This window comes from Ranitomeya variabilis, chromosome 1 (assembly GCF_051348905.1).
Source record: "Ranitomeya variabilis isolate aRanVar5 chromosome 1, aRanVar5.hap1, whole genome shotgun sequence".
In the NCBI taxonomy this organism is placed as follows: Eukaryota; Metazoa; Chordata; class Amphibia; order Anura; family Dendrobatidae; genus Ranitomeya; species Ranitomeya variabilis.
The window spans coordinates 370,467,866-370,490,333 of NC_135232.1; positions in this window are offsets into that span (position 1 = coordinate 370,467,866).

The following is a 22,468-nucleotide window of genomic DNA, read 5'->3' on the forward strand; positions in this document are numbered from 1 at the left end:
GACCACTTCTGTGGTGGAGAGACTGTGGACAACCTCCCACCCACTCTATGGTTGTCCACAAAAACCTAGGTGGGGGATGGGAGGCCATGCAGTGATGCCAGCAGGGTTCTTACAGTGTGCTGGAGTAAAATCTCTCACTGATGCCATTAAGCTCAGTAAAACATATCTCACCTTCAGAACTTTACCAGTGACTTTGTCACAGCGCTAATAACAATAATACTTTTAATTGTCTATTTAGCATTTAATAATGTCCCCTAAGTGTCCCACAATTTACTGTAATAATAACCCCGGAGTCAACCCAGGTACAGTAATAATTTCCCTTAGTCCCTCCCTACCACATACAGTAATTACATCCCCCATGTACAGCTCCCCTATGCACAGTAGTGTTGGCCCACAGCTCCCCTTTGCATAGTATGATGTCCACACAGCACCCCTATATACAGTACCTTGGGCCCACAGCTCCCCTATGCACAGTATTATGGGTGCACAACTCCCCTATGCACAGTTTAGTAGGCCAACAGGTCTCACAAAACTTTTGAGGTTAATAAAACTGAGCCTGATTTAAAAGGGTTGTTCAGTTTAAAATGAAAAGTCTGCAGTCACTCTGTGTGACTGCAGACTTGTGAATCCCCTCAGTGTGTGAACTGTGTACTGCAAGGATTCGTCATTGTCAGCTCTGCGAACGAAGGTCAAGTATTCAATATCCATAATCCCCATCAGAACCCATCTAGAGTGTGCGGCCTCACTCAATGCAAGTGTATTAAGTGTGACCGTGCCTGTATAATGGGGGAGGCCTCACTCATTGCAAGTTTAGTGAGTGAAGCCATGTCAGTCTAGTGGGCACAGCCATCTAGTGGGTGTGGCCTGGCTCATTAGAACTGTAGTGAGCGTCTGTGTCCCCACTAGACAGGTTCTGTCCAGGAGTATGCATTTCAAATACTTCATCGCCGTTCCCAGGGCAGACACTGGTGAATCCTTGCAGCACACAGTGAGTACACTGGGAGGATTTAGAAGTCTGCAGTCACACAGAGTGACTGCAGACTTTTCATTTTAGACCAGACAACCTGTTTAACTATGCAGTTAATAGTCATGGACACTTGTGCATGTGTCTCTTGTCTACAAAATGACTTCTGATGGCGGAGCATGTGACAAGACTTGTTCATCAGCCTCTAATTGAAAAGCAATTTAAGAAGGCTGGGTGACTGCTGTAATGCCAATGTATCCCTTAGTCTACTTCCACATGATTGCCCTCGGACCAATAACATTCAATTTGTCTGTTCAGATTTCTTTTTTTACTGATCTTTTATCCACTTGAAAAAAATGACAAAATGTACTAGTCTCTTCCGTATTTCAAACACAACTCTCCTATTCAATTCTAAGGCAGTGCAAAAGAAAAAAATAACATCTCCTAGGTGATAACCGTATTCATCCGATTTTTATGTATATATTGCCATTATCAATGTAGGAAACTTTATTTTATCTTTATGGACGAAGCTCTTTTTTTTTTTATACGTACCAGTGAACTTAGCCTTACTTACATAACTGTGAGAGACTGCTTTCTGGGTTTTTTTCTCGGATAGCACACTGATGCATAGAATTTCATTAACCATACACACATCATTCCATGAGACTCAGAGCATGTCCTGTTCTCCCCTTGCAGATCAGACTCTGCTATTAAAAAACACGAATACATATTTTCCACTTCAAAGTTCCATCAGTTTTTACTAATAAATTAAGAATCAATGGATAAAAAAAAGTTCAGACAGTCTAACGGCTCATTCAGATGTCCATGTCAATCAGTCCATGTGTAAGGGGGGATTTCGGCGACACCTATATCCGCGCCCCTAAACACCTTACATAGGTGTTCCTTGGTGGGTGGGTGTGGTTGTGGTTCAGTGCTGGGCCCTGTCAGGATTAAATCTAGCACCAATTATGTGGCACCTGATCCGTTTAATCCCTTCACGCCGTAGCCCTTTTTCGTTTTTGCGTTTCTGTTTTTCTCTTCCCTTCTTCCCAGAGCCATAACTTTTTTATTTTTCCATCAATATGGCCATGTGGGGCTTTTTTTGTGGGATGAGTTGTACTTTTGAAAGACACCATTGGTTTTACCATGTCGTGTACTCAAAAACAGGAAAAAAATTCCAATTGCGGTGAAATTACAAATAAAGAGCAATTCCACAAATGTTTTTTTTTTTTTTTTTTTACCATGTTTATAAAATGCTAAAATTGACCTTCCGTTATGATTCTCCAGGTCATTACAAGTTCGTAGATATCAAACATATATAGATTGTTTTTTATTTAAATGGTGAAAAAAAATCCAAAGTTTGCGAAAAAAAAAATGTCACCATTTTCTGAGACCTGTAGCTTCTCCATTTTTTGTGATCTGGGGCTGGTTGTGGGCTTATTTTTTGCACACTGAGCTGTCGTTTTTAATGATACCATTTTGGCGTGTATACAATCTTTTGTTCGCCCGTTATTGTATTTTAATGCAATGTTGCTGCAGCCAAAAAAACATAATTCTGGCGTTTTGACTTTTTTTTCGCTACGCCATTTACTGATCGGATTCTTTTTATAGCTTGATAGATCGGGGGATTCTGAAAGTGCCAATACAAAATATGTGCGTATTTTATTTTTGCTTAACCCCTTTCTGACATTAGACGTACTATCCCGTCGAGGTGGGGTGGGCCCGTATGACCACCGACGAGATAGTACATCATATGCGATCGGCAGCGCTCACGGGGGGAGCGCGGCCGTTCGTGGCCTCGTGTCAGCTGACTATCACAGCTGACATACGGCACTATGTGCCAGGAGCAGTCACGGACCGCCCCCGGCACATTAACCCTGGCACACTGCGATCAAACATAATCGCAGTGTTCCAGCGGTATAGGGAAGCATCGAACATGGAGGGGGCTCCCTGCATGCTTCCCTGAGACCCCCGGAGCAACGCGATGTGATCGCGTTGCTCCTAGGGTGTCTTACCTTCTCCTCCCTGCAGCAGGCCCAGATACAAAATGGCCACGGCATCCGGGTCCTGCAGGGAGGTGGCTTCACAGCGCCTGCTCAGAGCAGGCGCCTGTAAAGCCTGGAGCTGTGCACGTCAGATCGCCGATATGACACAGTGCACAGCAAAGTGTCAGATCAGCGATCTTACACTATAACATGATGCCCCCCTCGGGGCAATGTTATAGTGTAAAAAAAATAATATTCACATGTGTAAAAAATATAAAGAGAAAATTCCCCCAAAAAATTCACCCCCCAAAAAATATATTGTTCCTACAAATACATTTCTTTATCTAAATAAAAAAAACAATAAAAGTACACATATTTATAAAACTGTCCCACTAGTTAACCCCAGTGAACAGTAAAAAAAAAAAAAAAACGAGGCAAAAAACAACTCTTTATTATCATACCGCCAACCAAAAAGTGGAATAACACGCGATCAAAATGACGGATATAAATAACCATGGTACCGCTGAAAACGACATCTCGTCCTGCAAAAAATGAGCCACCATACAGCATCATCAAAGTAAAAATAAAAAAGTTATAGTCCTCAGAATAAAGTGATGCAAAAATAATTATTTTTTCTATAAATAGTTTCTATCGTATAAAAGCGCCAAAACATAAAAAAATGATATAAATGAGGTATCGTTGTAATCATACTGACCCAAAGAATAAAACTGCTATATCCATTTTACCAAATGCGGAACGGTATAAACGCCTCTCCCAAAAGAAATTCATGAATAACTGGTTTTTGGTCATTCTGCCTCACAAAAATCGGAATAAAAAGCGATCAAAAAAGTCACATGCCCAAAAATGTTACCAATAAAAACGTCAACTCGTCCCGCAAAAAACATGACTTCACATGACTCTGTGGAACAAAATATGGAAAAATTATAGCTCTCAAAATGTAGTAACGCAAAAAATATTTTTTGCAATAAAAAGCATCTTTCAGTGTGTGACGGCTGCCAATCGTAAAAATCCACTAAAAAACCCACTACAAAAGTAAATCAAACCCCCCTTCATCACCCCTTTAGTTAGCGAAAAATTAAAAAAATGTATTTATTTCCATTTTCCCATTAGGGCTAAGGTTAGGGTTAGGGCTAGGGTTAGGGTTAGGGTTAGGGTAAGGGCTAGGGTTAGGGCTAGGGTTAGGGCTAGCGTTAGGGTTGGGGTTAGGGCTAGCGTTAGGGTTGGGGATAGGGTTAAGGCTACAGTTAGGGTTGGGACTAAAGTTAGGGTTAAGGTTGGGGCTAAAGTTAGAGTTAGGGTTTGGATTACATTTACGGTTAGGAATAGAGTTGGGATTAGGGTTAGGGGTGTGTCAGAGTTAGGGGTGTGGTTAGGGTTACCATTGGGATTAGGGTTAGAGATGTGTTTGGATTAGGGTTTCAGTTATAATTGGGGGGTTTCCACTGTTTAGGCACATCAGGGGCTCTCCAAATGCGACATGGCGTCCGATCTCAATTCCAGCCAATTCTGTGTTGAAAAAGTAAAACAGTGCTCCTTCCCTTCCGAGCTCTCCCGTGCGCCCAAACAGGGGTTTACCCCAACATATGGGGTATCAGCGTACTCAGGACACATTGGACAACTTTTGGGGTCCAATTTCTCCTGTTACCCTAGGGAAAATACAAAACTGGGGGCTAAAAAATAATTTTTGTGGGAAAAAAAGATTTTTTATTTTCACGGCTCTGCGTTATAAACTGTAGTGAAACACTTGGGGGTTCAAAGTTCTTACAACACATTTAGATAAGTTCCTTGGGGGTTTAGTTTCCAATATGGGGTCACTTGTGGGGGGTTTCTACTGTTTAGGTATATTAGGGGCTCTGCAAACACAATGTGATGCCTGCAGACCAATCCATCTAAGTCTGCATTCCAAATGATGCTCCTTCCCTTCCTAGCTCTGCCATGCGCTCAAACGGTGGTTCCTCCCCACATATTGGGTATCAGCGTACACAGGACAAATTGAACAGCAACGTTTGGGGTCCAATTTTAACTGTTACCCTTGGAAAAAATACAAAACCGGGGGCTAAAAATAATTTTTGTGGAAAAAAAAGAATTTTTATTTTCACGGCCCTGCGTTAAACTGTAGTGAAACACTTGGGGGTTCAAAGCTCTCACAACACACCTAGATGAGTTCCTTAGGGGGTCTACTTTCCAAAATGGTGTCACCTGTGGGGGGTTTCAATGTTTAGGCACATCAGTGGCTCTCCAAACGCAACATGGCGTCCCATCTCAATTCCTGTCAATTTTGCATTGAAAAGTCAAACAGCGCTCCTTCCCTTCCGAGCTCTCCCATGCACCCAAATAGTGGTCTACCCCAACATATGGGGTATCAGCGTACTCAGGACAAATTGTAAAACAACTTTTGAGGTCCAGTTTCTTCTCTTACCCTTGGGAAAATAAAAAAAAGGGGGTGCAAAGATCATTTTTGTGAAAAAATATGATTTTTTATTTTTACGGCTCTGCATTATAAACTTCTGTGAATCACTTAATGGGTCAAAGTGCTCACCACACATCTAGATAAGTTCCTTATGGGGTCTACTTTCCAAAATGGTTTCACTTGAGGGGGGTTTCAATGTTTAGGCACATCAGTGGCTCTCCAAACGCAACATGGCGTCCCATCTCAATTCCTGTCAATTTTGCATTGAAGAGTCAAACGGCGCTCCTTCCCTTCCGAGCTCTCCCATGTGCCCAAACAGGGGTTTACCCCCACATATGGGGTATCAGCGTACTCATGACAAGTTGGACAACAACTTTTGGTATCCAATTTATTATCTTACCCTTGGGAAAATAAAAAATTGGGGGCGAAAAAATCATTTTTGTGAAAAAATAAGATTTTTTGTTTTTACGGCTCTGCATTATAAACTTCTGTGAATCACTTAATGGGTCAAATTGCTCACCACACATCTAGATAAGTTCCTTATAGGGTCTACTTTCCAAAATGGTGTCACTTGTGGGGGGTTTCAATGTTTAGGCACATCAGGGGCTCTCCAAACGCAACATGGCGTTCCATTTTTTGCGGTCCATTTTCTCCTGTTACCCTTGGTAAAATAAAACAAATTGGAGCTGAAGTAAATTTTTTGTGAAAAAAAGATAAATGTTCATTTTTATTTAAACATTCCAAAAATTCATGTGAAACACCTGAAGGGTTAATAAACTTCTTGAATGTGGTTTTGAGCACCTTGAGGGGTGTAGTTTTTAGAATGGTGTCACACTTGGTTATTTTCTATCATATAGACCCCTCAAAATGACTTCAAATGAGATGTGGTCCCTAAAAAAAATGGTGTAAAAATGAGAAATTGCTGGTCAACTTTTAACCCTTATAACTCCCTAACAAAAAAAAATTTTGGTTCCAAAATTGTGCTGATGTAAAGTAAACATGTGGGAAATGTTACTTATTAAGTATTTTGTGTGACATATCTCTATGATTTAATTGCATAAAAATTCAAATTTGGAAAATTGCGAAATTTTCAAAATTTTCGCCAAATTTCTGTTTTTTTCACAAATAAACGCAGGTAATATCAAAGAAATTTTACAACTATCATGAAGTACAATATGTCACAAGAAAACAATGTCAGAATCCCTGGGATCCATTGAAGCGTTCCAGAGTTATAACCTCATAAAGGGACAGTGGTCAGAATTGTAAAAATTGGCCTGGTCATTAACATGCAAACCACCCTTGGGGGTAAAAGGGGTTAATTGTTTTTTTTTTTTTAATGAGGCTTGGTGATCAAGTCGCCTGTGTGTAGCAGAAATACTCACTTGCTATGACAACCATAGAGGTCTGCTGGGGTCCTCTGGTTTTTCTTCTAACCCATTGGTGACCTGCGATCATGTGACGGGTCACCCATGGGCAGGATTAGTGATGAGCTTCCAGTGCGATCACATTAAATGCCACTGTCAGAGACTGATCGCGATTCCACCTGCTGCTGTTGCAGGCACATGTCAGCTATTCAAAACAGCTGACATGTGGGGATTTAGGCTCACTGCCAGAGTCCACATCAATGGGATGGACACAACATGTGCAGAACATGTACGGCGCATTTCATAAAGGGGTTAAACTAGTGATGTAGAAACCAGATGAGTTTGCAAAAGTTGAGCCCTTTTTACTGACCATAAAACTTATGCACAGAAGGTAGCAGGAAATAAGCTTGCTTTTTTTCCCTTTATAATACAGAGGCACAACAGAGGCACATTCTTAGTGCTTATGGACAATGGGACAATACTTATGGGAAACATTACTGAGGCACAACAGTACAAATTGGGTAACTTCACCTTCCTGGTACAGAGCCACACGGTTCAATGAGTTTTGCTGTGATAGCTGCACCCTAAAGGCCCCGTCTCACACAGCGACGCTGCAGCGATACAGACAACGATGCTGATCGCTGCAGCGTCGCTGTTTTGTCGCTGTGTGGTCGCTGGGGAGCTGTCACACAGACAGCTCTCTCCAGCGACCAACGATCAGGGGAACGACTTCGGCATCGTTGAAACTGTCATCAACGATGCCGAAGTCCCCCTGCAGCACCCGGTAACCAGGGTAAACATCGGGTTACTAAGCGCAGGGCCGCGCTTAGTAACCCGATGTTTACCCTGGTTACCAAAAAAAACAAACAGTACATACTCGCCTTTCGGTGTCCAGGTCCCTTGCCGTCTGCTTCCTGCTCTCTGACTGAGCCGCCGTACAGCGAGAGCAGAGCGCAGCGGTGACGTCACTGCTGTGCTCTCACTTCTCACTGTACGGCCGGGAGTCAGTGAGAGCAGGAAGCAGACGGCAAGGGACCTGGACACCGAAAGGCGAGTATGTACTGTTTGTTTTTTTTGGTAACCAGGGTAAACATCGGGTTACTAAGCGCGGCCCTGCGCTTAGTAACCCGATGTTTACCCTGGTTACCAGTGAAGACATCGCTGGATCGGTGTCACACACACCGATTCAGCGATGTCAGCGGGGCCTCAACGACCAAAAAAAGGTCCAGGCCATTCCGACACGACCAGCGATCTCGCAGCAGGGGCCTGATCGCTGGTACGTGTCACACATAGCGAGATCGCTATGGAGGTCGCTGTTGCGTCACAAAACTAGTGACTCAGCAGCGATCTCGCTAGCGATCTCGCTATGTGAGACGGGGCCTTAACTGTACTCTTGTGAATGGTGTGAGGGAGCTTTCACTAACTACCACTGTTATGATCTGGTGGCCTAAGAGCAGCATGAGACGTACTCTGGAGAAGGTGGTACCTGTACTGACCGCAGACCCTGAACCTAACACCGCAACTAGAAGTAGCTGTGGAATGTACCTAGCGCTGCCTAGACATCTCGACACAGCCGGAGGACTAATTACCCCTAGAGATAGAAAAGGGAAAACTATCTTGCCTCAGAGAAAATCCCCAAAGGATAGGCAGCCCCCCACAAATATTGACTGTGAGAGGAGAGGGAAAAAACATACACAGACTGAAATGAGAATTTAGCAAAGGAGGCCACTTCTAGCTAAATAGAAAGGATAGGACAAGTACTATGCGGTCAGTATTAAAACACTAGAAAATATCCACCAGAGAAAATACAAAATCTCCACAGCTAACTAAAGATATGGAGGGTATATCTGCATCTCCAGGGATACCAGCTTGGCTAAAAAAATCCTTATACAGACCAAGCTGGACAAGACAAAACATAGAAAAGAACTGAACAAAAAGACCACAGCATGTGGACAGCAAAATCAAGGCCAGAACTTATCTTTGTTGAAACAAACTGCAAAGCAGAAGAGACCAGGAAGGGATGAGAATCCTCCAGGAACAATGGACAACTGGCACTGACTAAAGGGTGAAGCAAGGCTAAATAACCCAGTCAAAATTGCAAGAAGTGAACACACCTGATAAATGCTGTGATTCAGAGACAGCAGTGCTACCACTTACAACCACCGGAGGGAGCCCAAGAGCAGAATTCACAACAGTACCCCCCCATGAGGAGGGGTCACCGAACCCTCACCAGAGCCCCCAGGCCGATCCGGACGAGCCAAATGAAAGGCACGAACCAAATCATCAGCATGAACATCGGAGGCAACAACCCAAGAATTATCCTCCTGGCCATAACCCTTCCATTTGACAAGATACTGAAGCCTCCGCCTCGAAAAACGAGAATCCAAAATCTTCTCAACCACATACTCCAACTCCCCATCAATCAACACCGGGGCAGGAGGATCAACAGAGGGAACAACAAGCACCACATATTTCCGAAACAAAGATCTATGAAAAACATTATGGATGGAAAAAGAGGCTGGAAGGGCCAAACGAAAAGACACCGGATTGATAATCTCAGAAATCCTATAAGGGCCAATAAACCGAGGCTTAAACTTAGGGGAAGAAACCTTCATAGGGACATGACGGGAAGACAACCCGACCAAATCCCCAACCTGAAGCCGGGAACCAACACACCGACAATGGTTAGCAAAACGCTGAGCCCCCTCCTGAGACAACACCAAATTGTCAACAACATGAGCCCAAATTTGCTGCAACCTGTCAACCACAGAGTCCACCCCAGGACAATCAGAAGGCTCAACCTGCCCTGAAGAAAAACGAGGATGAAAACCAGAGTTACAAAAGAAGGGTGAAACCAAGGTAGCAGAACTAGCCCGATTATTAAGGGCAAACTCGGCCAATGGCAAGAAAGCCTCCCAATCATCCTGATCAGCAGACACAAAGCATCTCAAATAAGTTTCCAAAGTCTGATTAGTTCGCTCGGTTTGGCCATTTGTCTGAGGATGAAATGCGGAAGAAAAAGACAAATCAATGCCCAGCCTAGCACAAAAGGCCCGCCAAAACCTAGAAACAAACTGGGAACCTCTATCGGACACAATATTCTCCGGAATGCCATGCAAACGAACCACATGCTGAAAAAACAATGGAACCAAATCAGAAGAGGAAGGCAACTTAGGCAAAGGTACCAAATGAACCATCTTAGAAAACCGGTCACAAACCACCCAGATAACTGACATCCTCTGGGAAACCGGAAGATCCGAAATAAAATCCATAGAAATATGCGTCCAAGGCCTCTCAGGGACCGGCAAAGGCAAAAGTAACCCACTAGCGCGGGAACAGCAAGGCTTGGTCCGCGCACAAGTCCCACAGGACTGCACAAAAGAACGCACATCCCGTGACAAAGAAGGTCACCAAAAGGACCTAACAACCAAATCTCTGGTACCAAAAATCCCAGGATGACCGGCTAACACAGAACAATGAACCTCCGAAATCACTTTACTAGTCCATCTGTCAGGAACAAACAATTTCCCCACTGGACAGCGGTCAGGTTTATCAGCCTGAAATTTCTGAAGAACCCGTCGTAAATCAGGGGAGATGGCAGAAAGAATCACCCCTTCCTTCAGAATACCGACCGGCTCAAGGACCCCAGGAGAATCAGGCAAAAAGCTCCTAGAGAGGGCATCAGCCTTAACATTCTTAGAACCCGGAAGATACGAGACCACAAAATCAAAACGGGAGAAAAACAGGGACCATCGGGCCTGTCTAGGATTCAGCCGTTTGGCAGACTCGAGATAAATCAGATTCTTATGATCGGTCAAGACCACAATACGGTGCTTGGCCCCCTCAAGCCAATGTCGCCACTCCTCAAATGCCCACTTCATAGCCAACAACTCACGATTGCCGACATCATAATTGCGTTCCGCAGGCGAAAACTTTCGAGAAAAGAAGGCACACGGTTTCATCAAGGAACCATCAGAATTCCTCTGAGACAAAACGGCCCCTGCCCCAATCTCAGAAGCGTCAACCTCAACCTGAAAAAGAAGAGAAACATCTGGCTGACGCAACACAGGGGCAGAAGTAAATCGGCGTTTAAGCTCCTGAAAGGCAGAAACAGCCGCAGAGGACAAATTCGTAACATCAGCGCCTTTCTTCGTCAAATCGGTCAGGGGTTTAACCACACTGGAGAAGTTGGCAATGAAACGGCGATAAAAATTAGCAAAGCCCAAAAAATTTCTGAAGGCTCTTCACGGATGTGGGCTGGATCCAATCATGAATGGCCTGAACCTTAACTGGATCCATCTCTATAGATGAGAGAGAAAAAATGAAGCCCAAAAAAGAAATCTTCTGTACTCCAAAGAGGCACTTAGACCCCTTCACAAACAAGGTATTATCACGAAGGATCTGAAATACCATCCTGACTTGTTTCACATGAGACTCCCAATCATCTGAAAAAATCAAAATATCATCCAAATATACAATCATGAATTTATCAAGATAATTCCGAAATATATCATGCATGAAGGACTGAAACACAGATGGAGCATTAGAGAGTCCGAATGGCATCACAAGGTATTCAAAATGGCCTTCGGGCATATTAAACGCAGTTTTCCATTCGTCACCCTGCTTAATACGAACAAGATTATATGCCCCTCGAAGGTCAATCTTAGTAAACCAACTAGCCCCCTTAATCCTAGCAAACAGATCAGAAAGCAAAGGCAAAGGGTATTGGAATTTGACCGTGATCTTATTCAAGAGGCGATAATCAATACAGGGTCTCAAGGAGCCATCTTTTTTGGCAACAAAAAAAAAAACCTGCTCCCAATGGTGAAGAAGATGGCCAAATATGCCCCTTCTCCAAGGACTCCTTAACATAGCTCCGCATGGCGGTATGTTCTGGCACAGACAGGTTGAAAAGTCGGCCCTTAGGGAACTTACAGCCTGGAATCAAGTCAATAGCACAATCACAGTCCCTATGCGGTGGAAGGGAACTGGACTTGGGCTCATTGAATACATCCTGGAAATCTGACAAAAACTCAGGAATTTCAGAAGAGGGGGAGGAGGCAATTGCCATCACAGGAATGTCACCATGAACCCCCTGACAACCCCAACTAGTCACAGACATAGATTTCCAATCTAATACCGGATTATGCACCTGTAACCATGGGAAACCCAGCACCATAGCATCATGCAAATTATGCAACACCAGAAAACGACAATCTTCCTGATGGGCTGGCACCATGCACATGGTCAGCTGTGTCCAAAACTGAGGTTTATTTTTAGCCAACGGTGTAGCATCAATGCCCCTCAAAGGAATAGGACTCTGCAAAGGCTGCAAGGGGAAACCACAACATCTGGCAAATTCTAAGTCCATTAAGTTTAGAGCGGCGCCTGAATCCACAAATTCCATGACAGAAAATGACGATAATGAGCAGATCAGGGTCACAGATAACAGAAATTTAGGTTGTACAGTACTGATGGTAACAGAACTAGTGATTCTCTTGGTACGCTTAGGGCAATCAGAAATAACATGAGCAGAATCGCCGCAGTAAAAACACAACCTATTCTGACGTCTGAATCCTTGTCGTTCAGCTCTAGACACAATCCTATCACACTGCATAGGCTCAGGACTCCGCTCGGAAGACATTGCCATAGTGTGCACAACTCTGCGCTCGCGCAAGCGCCGATCAATCTGAATGGCCAGAGACATAGAATCACTCAGACCAGCAGGCATGGGGAACCCCACCATAACATCTTTAATGGATTCAGAAAGACCCTTTCTGAAGATTGCCGCCAAGGCATCCTCATTCCATTTAGTCAGTACAGACCATTTTCTAAACTTCTGGCAATATGATTCTGCCGCTTCTTGACCCTGAGACAGGGCCAACAAGGTCTTCTCAGCATGATCCACTGAATTAGGTTTGTCATACAATAACCCAAGCGCCTGAAAAAATGTGTCTACATTAAGCAACGCCGGATTCCCAGGTTCCAGGGCAAATGCCCAATCCTGGGGGTCACCACGCAGCAGAGATATAATAATTTTAACCTGCTGGATGGGATCACCAGAGGAATGGGGTTTCAGAGCAAAAAACAGTTTACAGTTATTTTTAAAGCTCAGAAATTTGGACCTATCCCCAAAAAACAAATCAGGAGTTGGAATTCTAGGCTCTAAAACTGGAGTCTGAACGACATAATCGGAAATACCCTGTACTCTAGCAGCAAGTTGATCCACACGAGAAGCCAATCCCTGAACATCCATACCAGCGCCGAACTCCTGAGCCACCCAGAGGTAAAGAGGGAAGAGAAAAAAAAAAAACACAACAGACTACAGAAAAAAAAATGGCTCAGCACTTTCCATCACTTCTTCTAAGATGCGGTTAACTCATTGTTGGCCAGTTGTACTGTTATGATCTGGTGGCCTAAGAGCAGCATGAGACGTACTCTGGAGAAGGTGGTACCTGTACTGACCGCAGACCCTGAACCTAACACCGCAACTAGAAGTAGCCGTGGAATGTACCTAGCGCTCTTTAGACATCTCGATACAGCTGGAGGACTAATTACCCCCTAGAGATAGAAAAGGGAAAACTATCTTGCCTCAGAGAAAATCCCCAAAGGATAGGCAGCCCCCCACAAATATTGACTGTGAGAGGAGAGGGAAAAAAACATATACAGACTGAAATGAGAATTTAGCAAAGGAGGCCACTTCTAGCTAAATAGAAAGGATAGGACAGAGTACTATGCGGTCAGTATTAAAACACTAGAAAATATCCACCAGAGAAAATACAAAATCTCCACAGCTAACTAAAGATATGGAGGGTATATCTGCATCTCCAGGGATACCAGCTTAGCTAAAAAAATCCTTATACAGACCAAGCTGGACAAGACAAAACATAGAAAAGAACTGAACAAAAAGACCACAGCATGTGGACAGCAAAATCAAGGCCAGAACTTATCTTTGTTGAAACAAACTGCAAAGCAGAAGAGACCAGGAAGGGATGAGAATCCTCCAGGAACAATGGACAACTGGCACTGACTAAAGGGTGAAGCAAGGCTAAATAACCCAGTCAAAATTGCAAGAAGTGAACACACCTGATAAATGCTGTGATTCAGAGACAGCAGTGCTACCACTTACAACCACCGGAGGGAGCCCAAGAGCAGAATTCACAACAGTACCCCCCCATGAGGAGGGGTCACCGAACCCTCACCAGAGCCCCCAGGCCGATCCGGACGAGCCAAATGAAAGGCACGAACCAAATCATCAGCATGAACATCGGAGGCAACAACCCAAGAATTATCCTCCTGGCCATAACCCTTCCATTTGACAAGATACTGAAGCCTCCGCCTCGAAAAACGAGAATCCAAAATCTTCTCAACCACATACTCCAACTCCCCATCAATCAACACCGGGGCAGGAGGATCAACAGAGGGAACAACAAGCACCACATATTTCCGAAACAAAGATCTATGAAAAACATTATGGATGGAAAAAGAGGCTGGAAGGGCCAAACGAAAAGACACCGGATTGATAATCTCAGAAATCCTATAAGGGCCAATAAACCGAGGCTTAAACTTAGGGGAAGAAACCTTCATAGGGACATGACGGGAAGACAACCCGACCAAATCCCCAACCTGAAGCCGGGAACCAACACACCGACAATGGTTAGCAAAACGCTGAGCCCCCTCCTGAGACAACACCAAATTGTCAACAACATGAGCCCAAATTTGCTGCAACCTGTCAACCACAGAGTCCACCCCAGGACAATCAGAAGGCTCAACCTGCCCTGAAGAAAAACGAGGATGAAAACCAGAGTTACAAAAGAAGGGTGAAACCAAGGTAGCAGAACTAGCCCGATTATTAAGGGCAAACTCGGCCAATGGCAAGAAAGCCTCCCAATCATCCTGATCAGCAGACACAAAGCATCTCAAATAAGTTTCCAAAGTCTGATTAGTTCGCTCGGTTTGGCCATTTGTCTGAGGATGAAATGCGGAAGAAAAAGACAAATCAATGCCCAGCCTAGCACAAAAGGCCCGCCAAAACCTAGAAACAAACTGGGAACCTCTATCGGACACAATATTCTCCGGAATGCCATGCAAACGAACCACATGCTGAAAAAACAATGGAACCAAATCAGAAGAGGAAGGCAACTTAGGCAAAGGTACCAAATGAACCATCTTAGAAAACCGGTCACAAACCACCCAGATAACTGACATCCTCTGGGAAACCGGAAGATCCGAAATAAAATCCATAGAAATATGCGTCCAAGGCCTCTCAGGGACCGGCAAAGGCAAAAGTAACCCACTAGCGCGGGAACAGCAAGGCTTGGTCCGCGCACAAGTCCCACAGGACTGCACAAAAGAACGCACATCCCGTGACAAAGAAGGTCACCAAAAGGACCTAACAACCAAATCTCTGGTACCAAAAATCCCAGGATGACCGGCTAACACAGAACAATGAACCTCCGAAATCACTTTACTAGTCCATCTGTCAGGAACAAACAATTTCCCCACTGGACAGCGGTCAGGTTTATCAGCCTGAAATTTCTGAAGAACCCGTCGTAAATCAGGGGAGATGGCAGAAAGAATCACCCCTTCCTTCAGAATACCGACCGGCTCAAGGACCCCAGGAGAATCAGGCAAAAAGCTCCTAGAGAGGGCATCAGCCTTAACATTCTTAGAACCCGGAAGATACGAGACCACAAAATCAAAACGGGAGAAAAACAGGGACCATCGGGCCTGTCTAGGATTCAGCCGTTTGGCAGACTCGAGATAAATCAGATTCTTATGATCGGTCAAGACCACAATACGGTGCTTGGCCCCCTCAAGCCAATGTCGCCACTCCTCAAATGCCCACTTCATAGCCAACAACTCACGATTGCCGACATCATAATTGCGTTCCGCAGGCGAAAACTTTCGAGAAAAGAAGGCACACGGTTTCATCAAGGAACCATCAGAATTCCTCTGAGACAAAACGGCCCCTGCCCCAATCTCAGAAGCGTCAACCTCAACCTGAAAAAGAAGAGAAACATCTGGCTGACGCAACACAGGGGCAGAAGTAAATCGGCGTTTAAGCTCCTGAAAGGCAGAAACAGCCGCAGAGGACAAATTCGTAACATCAGCGCCTTTCTTCGTCAAATCGGTCAGGGGTTTAACCACACTGGAGAAGTTGGCAATGAAACGGCGATAAAAATTAGCAAAGCCCAAAAAATTTCTGAAGGCTCTTCACGGATGTGGGCTGGATCCAATCATGAATGGCCTGAACCTTAACTGGATCCATCTCTATAGATGAGAGAGAAAAAATGAAGCCCAAAAAAGAAATCTTCTGTACTCCAAAGAGGCACTTAGACCCCTTCACAAACAAGGTATTATCACGAAGGATCTGAAATACCATCCTGACTTGTTTCACATGAGACTCCCAATCATCTGAAAAAATCAAAATATCATCCAAATATACAATCATGAATTTATCAAGATAATTCCGAAATATATCATGCATGAAGGACTGAAACACAGATGGAGCATTAGAGAGTCCGAATGGCATCACAAGGTATTCAAAATGGCCTTCGGGCATATTAAACGCAGTTTTCCATTCGTCACCCTGCTTAATACGAACAAGATTATATGCCCCTCGAAGGTCAATCTTAGTAAACCAACTAGCCCCCTTAATCCTAGCAAACAGATCAGAAAGCAAAGGCAAAGGGTATTGGAATTTGACCGTGATCTTATTCAAGAGGCGATAATCAATACAGGGTCTCAAGGAGCCATCTTTTTTGGCAACAAAAAAAAAAACCTGCTCCCAATGGTGAAGAAGATGGCCAAATATGCCCCTTCTCCAAGGACTCCTTAACATAGCTCCGCATGGCGGTATGTTCTGGCACAGACAGGTTGAAAAGTCGGCCCTTAGGGAACTTACAGCCTGGAATCAAGTCAATAGCACAATCACAGTCCCTATGCGGTGGAAGGGAACTGGACTTGGGCTCATTGAATACATCCTGGAAATCTGACAAAAACTCAGGAATTTCAGAAGAGGGGGAGGAGGCAATTGCCATCACAGGAATGTCACCATGAACCCCCTGACAACCCCAACTAGTCACAGACATAGATTTCCAATCTAATACCGGATTATGCACCTGTAACCATGGGAAACCCAGCACCATAGCATCATGCAAATTATGCAACACCAGAAAACGACAATCTTCCTGATGGGCTGGCACCATGCACATGGTCAGCTGTGTCCAAAACTGAGGTTTATTTTTAGCCAACGGTGTAGCATCAATGCCCCTCAAAGGAATAGGACTCTGCAAAGGCTGCAAGGGGAAACCACAACATCTGGCAAATTCTAAGTCCATTAAGTTTAGAGCGGCGCCTGAATCCACAAATTCCATGACAGAAAATGACGATAATGAGCAGATCAGGGTCACAGATAACAGAAATTTAGGTTGTACAGTACTGATGGTAACAGAACTAGTGATTCTCTTGGTACGCTTAGGGCAATCAGAAATAACATGAGCAGAATCGCCGCAGTAAAAACACAACCTATTCTGACGTCTGAATCCTTGTCGTTCAGCTCTAGACACAATCCTATCACACTGCATAGGCTCAGGACTCCGCTCGGAAGACATTGCCATAGTGTGCACAACTCTGCGCTCGCGCAAGCGCCGATCAATCTGAATGGCCAGAGACATAGAATCACTCAGACCAGCAGGCATGGGGAACCCCACCATAACATCTTTAATGGATTCAGAAAGACCCTTTCTGAAGATTGCCGCCAAGGCATCCTCATTCCATTTAGTCAGTACAGACCATTTTCTAAACTTCTGGCAATATGATTCTGCCGCTTCTTGACCCTGAGACAGGGCCAACAAGGTCTTCTCAGCATGATCCACTGAATTAGGTTTGTCATACAATAACCCAAGCGCCTGAAAAAATGTGTCTACATTAAGCAACGCCGGATTCCCAGGTTCCAGGGCAAATGCCCAATCCTGGGGGTCACCACGCAGCAGAGATATAATAATTTTAACCTGCTGGATGGGATCACCAGAGGAATGGGGTTTCAGAGCAAAAAACAGTTTACAGTTATTTTTAAAGCTCAGAAATTTGGACCTATCCCCAAAAAACAAATCAGGAGTTGGAATTCTAGGCTCTAAAACTGGAGTCTGAACGACATAATCGGAAATACCCTGTACTCTAGCAGCAAGTTGATCCACACGAGAAGCCAATCCCTGAACATCCATACCAGCGCCGAACTCCTGAGCCACCCAGAGGTAAAGAGGGAAGAGAAAAAAAAAAAACACAACAGACTACAGAAAAAAAAATGGCTCAGCACTTTCCATCACTTCTTCTAAGATGCGGTTAACTCATTGTTGGCCAGTTGTACTGTTATGATCTGGTGGCCTAAGAGCAGCATGAGACGTACTCTGGAGAAGGTGGTACCTGTACTGACCGCAGACCCTGAACCTAACACCGCAACTAGAAGTAGCCGTGGAATGTACCTAGCGCTCTTTAGACATCTCGATACAGCTGGAGGACTAATTACCCCCTAGAGATAGAAAAGGGAAAACTATCTTGCCTCAGAGAAAATCCCCAAAGGATAGGCAGCCCCCCACAAATATTGACTGTGAGAGGAGAGGGAAAAAAACATATACAGACTGAAATGAGAATTTAGCAAAGGAGGCCACTTCTAGCTAAATAGAAAGGATAGGACAGAGTACTATGCGGTCAGTATTAAAACACTAGAAAATATCCACCAGAGAAAATACAAAATCTCCACAGCTAACTAAAGATATGGAGGGTATATCTGCATCTCCAGGGATACCAGCTTAGCTAAAAAAATCCTTATACAGACCAAGCTGGACAAGACAAAACATAGAAAAGAACTGAACAAAAAGACCACAGCATGTGGACAGCAAAATCAAGGCCAGAACTTATCTTTGTTGAAACAAACTGCAAAGCAGAAGAGACCAGGAAGGGAGGAGAATCCTCCAGGAACAATGGACAACTGGCACTGACTAAAGGGTGAAGCAAGACTAAATAACCCAGTCAAAATTGCAAGAAGTGAACACACCTGATAAATGCTGTGATTCAGAGACAGCAGCGCTACCACTTACAACCACCGGAGGGAGCCCAAGAGCAGAATTCACAACATACCACCTTACTAATGTACCCCATCCTGGCTGACCCCCATATTCCTTCACAGCTGTACTCCAGGTCTGGCTAACATGACTGCTTTCTTTAGCTGTTCCAGTTCTTAAATGGAACTGCCACCACTGTAGAATTCTTACTGAGATTTGCTCTCTTTCCTTGTTTTTGCTGCCACACACACACACCCTGTTAGGGCTAGCGGAATGCACCAAATAAAGGGATAGATATGAGGTGCATTCGCAGCCCGGGTTCCACCGTGCAGAGATGGTACCTGCTGCTATGTAATGGCGGATGGACACTGAACTCACACGTGGGTTCGACTTCACCCCGTGTGAAATAGTAGCAAGCTCTGTTGCTTCACAGTCACAGGATACTCAGAGAGTAATACCCTAACTAGGGTTGTGCTTGATCTGGAGCTCTTCTGTGCTAACCGCACACATGAAGGAGCCAGATGCTAAGCGAAGCGGCTAATTGCCACCACTGACGCTAGCTGCCTGCCTCAGTGTACAGTCCCAGATCTAGACACACCACATGTAACCAGAGTGGTAGAGCATCCACTGGCATTAGCCATAAACAAATGATACTAGCGCATGGCCATGCGGCCATACAAACCTTTTATAGTTGCAGCTTCTTCAGGACCTTCCTAGTGGACCAATAGGAGCTGCTACAGGACCTGAGCATTTGACCCCCGACCTCCAATGAGAGGTCTTCCCTTGGGCATGCTCAGAAGGAGAAAAGCAGGACTTGGTCCCAGAGCGGTCTGCTCGCCGCTGACTAGTACTTGCTACAATGACTGAGCCTGAAAGGGCAGCAGTAACCAAGCGCAGAGTATCTGCCTGAGCCAGACGCTGACACTGACGTCTCCACTGTGGCTGGAGAATAATGGGAGACCGCAGCAGAGGTGGTTCGAGATTCCCCCTGTGAAGCCTTTTCTTGTCTTCTGATCGCTAACTACTCACTAACCAAAACAGGAACTCACATACAGTGGTTCCTATCACTCATCACCAACTATGGGCCCGCCCTACAGTTAACCCAATTACACCTGACTAACAGGAACTGCAGCCTGTAGGAGGATGAAAACATGCCATTCAATACAATTTTTTGCATACATTAAAACAAGAGGGGTATTTAGAGGAGTGTTGCGCCATCTTCTCCACATTTACTCATGCACTGACTGCTAGTGCATGGACTTGCCATGACTGCCTACCCGAAAATGAAGCTTCATATATTTCAATTAAACTTTTTATGTTCGGGTCGGAAGGCAGATGTCACGATGCATTGTCGACGTAATTGCTTAGACATCTGAATGAGCTTTAACTGCTTCAGTGAAAAAAATGGATGCAACTAGAATGCAACTAATAAGACACCTAAGAAAATATTGATAATTTTCTCTTGGATGTTGACACTCATGTAATGGGTAAAAACAGCCTTATTGTTAACTATGAGGTTTTTAGATGTTACAATGTTATTTTCACCACAATGAAATGCATTCTTTCTTGATATGCATTTGAGTGTGCATAAGAAATGGTCTCAGTCTTTTGCCTTCTTACTGTTTGCATTACTATTCTAGAATTCAAATTATGACTGGTTCCAAACAAAGAAACATACAATCAAAAGTAGTTGTTTACTTTTCTGATAATATCCACAACTTGATGGTACTGTATCGCCTTTCCCCACAGTAATCATGGCACTAATAAAACAGTAGCAAGTGTCATTTAGCTATTCCAGAAAAGCACTCTATATTACTACAACAACAAAAAAATGTGTATTTCAAAATAGTGAAACTACTCTTCTAGAGACTAAATTGAAAACACATAACATGATTGATTGCCATTTCAAATTTCCTTGCAAAGTCTATGCTCTTTTTGATCAAGGTAATAGAATTTTTAACACTCTCTGCTCTTTAGAAGAACAATACAATAATAAAATCTATTTTCCTTATGAAAATATGATACCCATGCCTTAACTCATAAAGCTGTCTCTTTTTTGGTAAACTAAGCCCCTCCACCCTTCCGTCTCCACTGATTTTATTCTACAAAGTCAAAAAATGACAGCCAATACTTAATTTCATACTTAATCATCACTTTATGGCCGGTGTCACACTATCATAGAATATGGGCGAGTGCTATGAGAGAATACATAGCATAGAACTCGAACCAGTGTTAATCTATGGTGCAGCTCACATCAACTTTTTTTCCCAGTTGTATTCGACACGGGTGTAAAATCGCAGCAGGCTGCAATTGGTACTCGTATATCATCCGAGATTTGCCAATGCAAGTGTATGGGTGCGAGAAAAAAATCGCACAGCACTCGGATGATTTAAACGCGGTCCGATTTTTACGCAACGGTGTCCTTTGAGGGTATGTGCCCATGGTCAGGAATCAGCAGTGCTTTGGATGCAACACAAGTCTGCTGTGTCCAAAGCGATGTCGCTTTTTGAATGCAGGTGATTCCGCATGTGTTCATTGAACCGTGCAGAATCACTGCATCCAATACATTGTACGGGTGATATTTATCTTGCGGAAAGACACGCCATATTTATCTTGCATAAATCCCATCCACTATGCTGTGACATCTGGACGCTGCAGATGTATGCAGCGTCAAACCCGCATTGTTCACTGACCGTGGGAACATACCCTGAAAAGCCAGCAATTCATGTGCTATGTACAGTAATATCAAACTGACAGGTTAAAACAGAATAGATAGAATAGATATATACACATAGAATGCACAGATATATAGATGTCAGTGACACACACATATATATGTATTTATATTACATACATGGGGCAGCACGGTGGCGCAGTGGTTAGCACTGCAGCCTTGCAACGCTGGAGTCCTGGGTCCAATTTATTATGATTTATAAAGAGAAATCACAGTAGTTGGACAATAAATGGCTTCATCCAACCACTAACCATGAGTGGAGAAAAAGTTTTGGTGTTAGCATTCAAATTCTCTGAAAAAAACCTAAGAAAGCAAAAGCGTTTAAGCACAGCTGTATATGTATATACAGTATATGCCGTACAGACCAAAAGTTTGGACACACCTTCTCATTTAAAAGGATTTTCTGTATTTTCATGACTTTGAAAATTGTAAATTCACCCTGAAGGCATCAAAACTATGAATTAACACATGTGGAATTATATGCTTAACAAAAAAGTGTGAAAGAACTGAAATTATGTCTTATATTCTAGGTTCTTCAAAGCAGCCACCCTTTGCTTTCATGACTGCTTTGTACACTCTTGGCATTCTCTTGATGAGCTTCAAGAGGTAGTCACCGGGAATGGTCTTCCAACAATCTTGAAGGAGTTCCCAGAGATGCTTAGCACTTGTTGGCCCTTTTGCCTTCACTCTGCGGTCCAGCTCACCCCAAACCATCTCTATTAGGTTCAGGTCTGGAGACTGTGGAGGCCAGGTTATCTGGCGTAGCACCCCAGCACTCTCCTTCTTGGTCAAATAGCCCTTACACAGCCTGGAGGTGTGTTTGGGGTCATTGTCCTGTTGAAAAATAAATGATAGTCCAACTAAACGCAAACCAGATGGAAAAGCATGCCGCTGCAAGATGCTGTGGTAGCCATGCTGGTTCAGT